Below are 7,034 nucleotides of genomic sequence, written 5' to 3' on the forward strand. Positions count from 1 at the left end.
ATTGATTTTATGGGTCCATTTCCTATTTCGTTTGGTTATCTTTACATACTTGTCGCTGTAGACTATGTGTCTAAGTGGGTTGAGGCGGGTTCCGTGTAAACGAATGACCACAGGGTCGTAGTCCAGTTTTTGAAAGAGAATATACTTACACGTTTTGGTACGCCGCGAGCTATAATTAGTGATGGAGGTTCACACTTTTTTAATAGACCGTTTGCTCTTTTAATGAAACAATACGGTATTACCCATAAAGTAGCAACCCCATATCACCCTCAGACTAGTGGTCAGGTAGAGGTTTCCAATAGGGAAATTAAACGTATTCTAGAGAAAATAGTTAATCCAGATAGGAAAGACTGGTCGTCGAGGCTTACTGATGCCTTATGGGCTTACCGTACTGCGTTTAAGACACTCATTGGAATGTCACCTTATCGTTTAGTGTTTGGCAAGGCATGTCACCTGCCTGTGAGTTAGATCATCGATCCTATTGGGATATTAAGAACTTAAATTTTTCACTTGACAAGGCAGGAGCTCAAAGAAAGTTAGAGCATCGATCCTATTGGGCTATTAAGAACTTAAATTTTTCACTTGACAAGGCAGGAGCTCAAAGAAAGCTCCAGCTCAATGAGTTGGACGAGACTCGTAAAGATGCATACGATAGTGCTAAGGAGTATAAGAACAAAATGAAACTTGTGCATGATAGGAATATTTTACGAAAGTCATTTTCTCCAGGTCAAAAAGTTCTTCTGTATGACACTCGTTTACATCTATTCCCCGGGAAGTTGCGCTCTCGGTGGACCGGTCCTTTTGTGGTCCGTACTGTTTTTCCTCATGGATTTGTTGAGATTGAGACACAAGATGGTAGTAGTTTTTCGAAGGTTAATGGTCAGCGACTGAAGCCCTTTTTAGAGAATTTTCCTACAGGTGATGTTGAGGAGGTCCCTCTGGAGGACCCTGTTTACCTTGATTGACCATCGAGGCGATTTTGTATGTTGTATAATATTTTTGTAGGTTTTTGGTTACACTTCACCCAGGTAATATCTTTCCGACTTCTCTCTTTACTATTTCCTCATGTTACTTATATTTTTGGTACTGTTCTTTGATTAGAAACATTGAGGACAATGTTAGATTTAAGTTTGGGGGTGGGGTAGAACTTTTTGTTACCTTTTCGTTGCAATAAATAAACTCCAGAGCCTAGAAATTTATCCCTATTAAGGATGGCACTAACCAATCTAAGTGGATGGAAGCATTTTGGTTGTAGAAGTTGAGGAACCAATCTGACTAGATGGAAACATCTAAAGAGTCTATTCATAAAAGCACAGAGCTCAGGTGTTAGAAATAACATGATAGTTTCACCATCTTTCGTTGAGTCTTTTTCACTTCTGTTTTTATTTTATTTTGTTTTTAAACTATGTTTCTCTAAGTGATTAGGTGGGGCTCAAGATTCAAGTTGTTACCAATGCTAGGGTGAATTAGAGTGATTGAGTTACAAAAAAAAAAAAAAAAAGACCAGACCATCAGACCAACTGGAATAAATTCAATAAAGTCGACCACTGGAACCCTTGTATATGCCAGTTGTGTCGACCTAGATTTAGGATTATCGACCACCGGTACCCTTGTATATGCCAGTGTGTTGATATTAGTCAGACTAGTATCTCAGTCCATTAGGATAGGTTCATTTTGGCGGAGGCCTTCAGATAGATATGAGAAACACCGTTCACCTAGTAAACATCAAAACCATCTATGTTTTTCTATATCCATCTTCTTGATCTATCCATGTGATTATTTTTGACTCCGGATATTGATGTCCATAGTGCGACTATCTGAGTAGAGCTCTGTCACTTCATATGAATTTTAGTACGCTTGAGATCAAACTCGTGTACAACAATTGGAATTTCGCATCAGGGTACTTCCTCCTGTAGTCAATAAGTATGCCAACCAAGGAGATTATTTAGTGCCTTCCAAGGTTCTGTATAGATAGCTAGGGTCTGGAGTAAAAAGGTTTTGTGGGTATACCTCTGGTAAGCCCTCCACAGACAACACTCCGCCACTAGGGACACCTAGGGGTTTAAAGGCTTATTGCATACGCTAAATGCAATAGACGATGCCTACGACAGTGAGTTAAGATTTTATTTCAATTTTATTTTTGCTCGAGGACTATCAAATAATAGGTTTGGGGATATTTGATAGACACATTTTTGTGTCCGATTTGTCTCGATTCTATATATTGTTAGGGCTCATTTTTGTACTTATTATGGTGTTTTATTTATTCGTAGGTATTTCTGGCCAATAAACATTTTTGGAAAAAATTGGCTCGAAAAGTTGTCGAAAAGCACCCGGAGGACATTTGCTATTCGGACTCTCACTTTGGATAAGGGGTAACCTAATTACTAAGGGGCATCCCATTTCCAGGCAGTTGCTAATCACACCCCTACTCTGGATGAGGGGCAACCATCTTCAACATTTAAAAAAACCAGGTTTTTTGCGAGAAACTAGGTGCAGTGAATAACAGTTTTGGAAATCGTGATTTGGAGGAGTTTGAGGTCGATTAAACCTCTGATTTTCATAGAATAGACTCCTTATGGGTCTAGGAATCTGATATGGGTGTTTAAATCGATTAGACTGGGCTCAATCGACGGATTTTTCTCACAACAGAAAATATGGAAAGTCACGTGTGTGACCTGTTTTAGAGAGATTAAAGCGCTGTAAGCCTTCCCAAAGATTTGTATCTATCTAAGGAAGAGTTTAGAAAAAAAAGGAAAGCTCGGAAACGCGTAGAAATTCTAAAACAAGAAATTGTCGTAACTTGGCCGTGAAGCGAAGGAAAGAGATTTTGGAAGATTTGGGAGAGATTTAATCGGTATTTTTGGTATAAATAGATGTATTGGGTCATATAGAAGAGGTGTCGAGAGTTTGGGAACCTAAGGAGAGCCAGAGAAGAAGAAACCAGAGCTTTACCAAACTCTGTTTCTACTGCTGCTGCTGCTGAAGAAGAAGAACGCGAAGAACATTGACGCACGGGAAACAGTCGCAGAACAGTGTCGTTGTTTAACAGCTGAAGAACATTAAGCTGTGCAGGGAAGTCGTATTCTAGGGTCTTAAAATCAGCGACAAAGCAACAGTTTTTCTGTAACAGTTCCATTGTAACAGCTGTTTTGCAACACCAATACACTGTTGCAAACAGTCTGTGGTATTACTTTTCATTCTTTTGGTCATCTTTTGAGCAACAAACACATATTTTGAGATCATGATTAATATGAGGAGCTAAACCCCATTGCTGAGGCGATAGAGGAAGCTATTTTTCCAACAAAAAGTGGTATATTCTATTTTATCTTTTTATTTGCAATAATTATATGATTATTTGCCTTGAACTATTATTGAATATGATTTTATTTGAGTGATTGTGATCTATTTTGATAGAGTATGCTTAGTTTTAAGACTTTTGATGCTTCATACTTGGTATTTACAATTATTACTTTTGAAAATCTACTTGTTGCAATATTTTAGAATCAAATTAAACAAGAAAATTGCATAAATATAAGTATTGGTATAATCACTTTGAACTTGGAAGATAGTGGAATCTTAGCCTCAGTGTTTCTTTTAGTATTGATATCAGCTTTGATTGAATTTGCTATAATTTTTAGTGAGTTTTCTATTTTAATATTAGAATTTAAGTCTAATTAATATCCTTCACAATTCTGAGAATCGAACCACTTTTACCACTATCTACAAATCACATCAGTGTGGTAGCACGACGCTTGGCAGGAAGGGGGCATTAAAGCGGCTTCGGCTCTTGGAGAGGACATTGAAACTTATGGGGAAAAATGCTGAAACTTCGGCTTCGGATCTTGAATCAGCTTATGGAGAGAATGCTGAAGCTTCGGTTTCGGATCCTAGGACAGATTATGGAGAGAACGCTAAAGCGGAGCGGTTGCTGGAGCGAACGTTGAAGCGGAACGGCTGCTGGAGAGAACGTTGAAGCGGAGCGGCTGCTGGAGCGAACGTTGGAGCGGAGCGGATGCTGGATCGAACGTCGGAGCGGAGCCGCTGCGGGAGGACGTTGAAGCGGAACCGCTGCGTCAATTAGCATGTTGTCAAACTGGACATCCTCCAAGCGAACAGTGGATAGGAGTCCCCAGTTCCATCTATCGATCGTGCTTTCCAGGAGAGGTTGGGGTTTGGGAACGGCTTCCCTGGCTGGAAACAGATGCTTTCCTTATGCAGTGCGGTTGGGGATGCAAATACGTCTTGATTCTAAGCCTTGGATAAATATAGAATCTCACATAGATGTTTCATCATATACCGCACGATTTGTGGGCGAAGTCCCCAGAAATCATGCAGCTCCTAACAGGAAGAGGGTCTATGTGAACTCAGGAGGGTTGTTGATTTCCTTTTCCTTGATTTTGGAGAAGTCGTTCATGATCTTTACGTATGATGAAATTGGATTGTTGATTCCCCTCTACTGGGCGTTCAACAGCTACGCGAGCCTCTTCATATATAAATGCACGTCCTACTGAAGTGCATGCGCCGGATGTTAAAAGTATTCCTTGTCAGCTCCCTCTTGGGTTGACGTGAATCTTATGGTGGCCGCTCCGTCAGTGTCTTGGGGAAATAGGTATCTCTTTCTGAGTTATAGACACGTCTGTCTGAGCCTTACGAGAACCTTTGTCTTTCCATCAAATCAACAGTGGTAAAAGGAGGTCGGCTTCTTCTGTCTCCTCCAGTCTCTTGCCCTGATGGTGGAGTAGCAGCGGCTCTGGTGATGGTTGGAGCTGTCATACTTGAAGAAACGTTGGGGTGGCGGAAGTGGCTCTAGGTCTGGTGATCATGGGTGTATCGTGCAGAGATGGCGTGGTTTTGATCACGGAGTGCTGGAGCCATAGCGTTGTTTCGAAGGGTGAGGATGGCGCTGCTTTGGCTGGTTGGGGAGCGGAGACGATGGCGCTGGACTTTAGATGATTGTGGAGCGAAAACATGGCGCTGGAAGGGTGCAAACTGTTAGCGCTGGAAAGGATGCAAGCCGCTAGCACTGGAAAGATGCAAGTTGTTAGCGCTGGAAGGATGCAAGTTGTTAGCGCTGGAAGGATGCAAGCTGTTAGCGCTGGAAGGATGCAAGTTGTTAGCGCTGGAAAGGATGCCAGCTGTTAGCGCTGGAAGGATGCGAGTTGTTAGCACTGGAAAGGATGTAAGTTGTTAGTGCTGGAAAGGATGCAAGTTGTTAGCGCTGGAAAGGATGCAAGTTGTTGGCGCTGGAAAGATGCAGGTTGCTGGCGCTGGCTAGGAGTGGAGGGAACGCGGAGATGGCGCCGTCTAGGATGCAGAGATGGTGTCGGCTGGAGCGTGGAGATGGCGCTGGCGGTTTCTTGGCGCTAGCTTGGCCACGGCCTGTTGGCGCCATGGAGCGTTTCTAGCGGGCCTGGTTGCCTCTTCCCATGTGTAACAAAAAATAGGAAACCTTCCTCCATTCGAGCTCCAAAAACATCGTGCCTATAAAAGGCGCTACCCATCTTCTTTATCCCGTATCATCAGTTTTATTCCCTCGTCTTGGAGCTAGTAGCAACCAACGAGCATACTCCAGGTATTATTCCAGCGTTCCTCCTTTAACTTTTTCTTCCATCTTGGTGCAAACCCTAGCCATAGGCATGTCTGCCGTAGTTTTATGGGTGACGCCGTCCTGAAAGCGATAAGTCCCAATCACTCGTCGTGTGATAACTGATAACTGAGACATTGCTTCCCGAGCGGATTGTTTGCTTCTACCATCTTGAGATCGTAATTGAAAGATGAAACTGAAAATTGGAAATTGATATTGCAACCGAGAGATTGACCTCCCACTGTGGTCGCCAATTGTTTGAGAGTGAAAACGTTTTTACTGATTTCGGTAATTTCATGTGTGTGGGTGAGAAACGAGTCTAAACCCTAAACAATGTACTGCAACGGAGTACTTTGATTCGAGAGATCAATATGTACAAATCCGTCCTAAACCAAGAAATGGCCGTTCCAGACTTGCTTCAGTCACAAAGTGAAGGAGAAGGGTTAGTCTTAGGGAGGGAAGCGAAGAGAGTGTTGAGACCAGAATAGTTAATTCTGGAAGAGTGGTTGTTCGATGAGTTGTATCAGAAAGTGAAACGCTAGCATATTGGGAAGCTAACAAGTGATTTCTGAGTGTTGTATTCTCCTGAACAAAACTTGTTTTTGGTGGAAATAGGTGAGATCTATTTATACAAGTCGCAACGAAACGTACCCTGGTCTCGTAAGAAGTGGAAACGGTTGAGTAAATGGAAGAAAGCGGTAACGGGTAACACCTGGAATTGATGTTTCCATAATGAAGGAAACGTTTCACCATTACTCCTTGTGTTTACTAACCGCCTCACTCTTATGACACTTTCTTGTAACGGCGTAGTGTACGCCGCACGCTGTAAACCGCCAGACCAATACCCTGATGAGCATCCCCCAGTTTGTGACATGTTTTGATGTCTCGAGTGTTTTGCGTAGCATGTTGCTATTGCTTGGAAAGTTGAACTTGGAAGACTTTCCGGCTCAGTGGTGACCTTCGACGGTCGAGATTTTGCATCTTGAGAGGAAAGGTAGCCGTTGATTGTTGCAACCTTCCGTTTTGGCAGCCAGCGGAATGGAGGCATGGCCGGCATGGCTTTGGCATGTTTTAGGCGCGGCCATGTCAGGATTTTGACATGTTTAGGCGCGGCCAAAATTAGGGTTTGGCATTGGGCCATAAGTTGCCATGCGTTTGGTGGCGAACTTGTACGGCTGAGATTTGCATCTTAGAAGGAAGGGTGGCCGTTGATTGTTGCAACCCTTCGTTTGGCAGCCAGCGTCATGGAGACATGGCTGGCATGGCTTTGGCATGTTTTAGGCGCGACCAAGCTAGGATTTTGTCATATTTTTAGGCGCGGCCAAAATTAGGGCTCGGGATTGGGCCAAAAGTTGCCACGCGTTTGGTGGCGAACTTGTACGGCTGAGATTTGCATCTCATAAGGAAGGGTGGCCGTTGGTTGTTGCAACCCTTCGTTTGGCAGCCAGCG

The sequence above is a fragment of the Papaver somniferum genome, chromosome 11 (assembly GCF_003573695.1).
Source record: "Papaver somniferum cultivar HN1 chromosome 11, ASM357369v1, whole genome shotgun sequence".
NCBI lineage: Eukaryota > Viridiplantae > Streptophyta > Magnoliopsida > Ranunculales > Papaveraceae > Papaver > Papaver somniferum.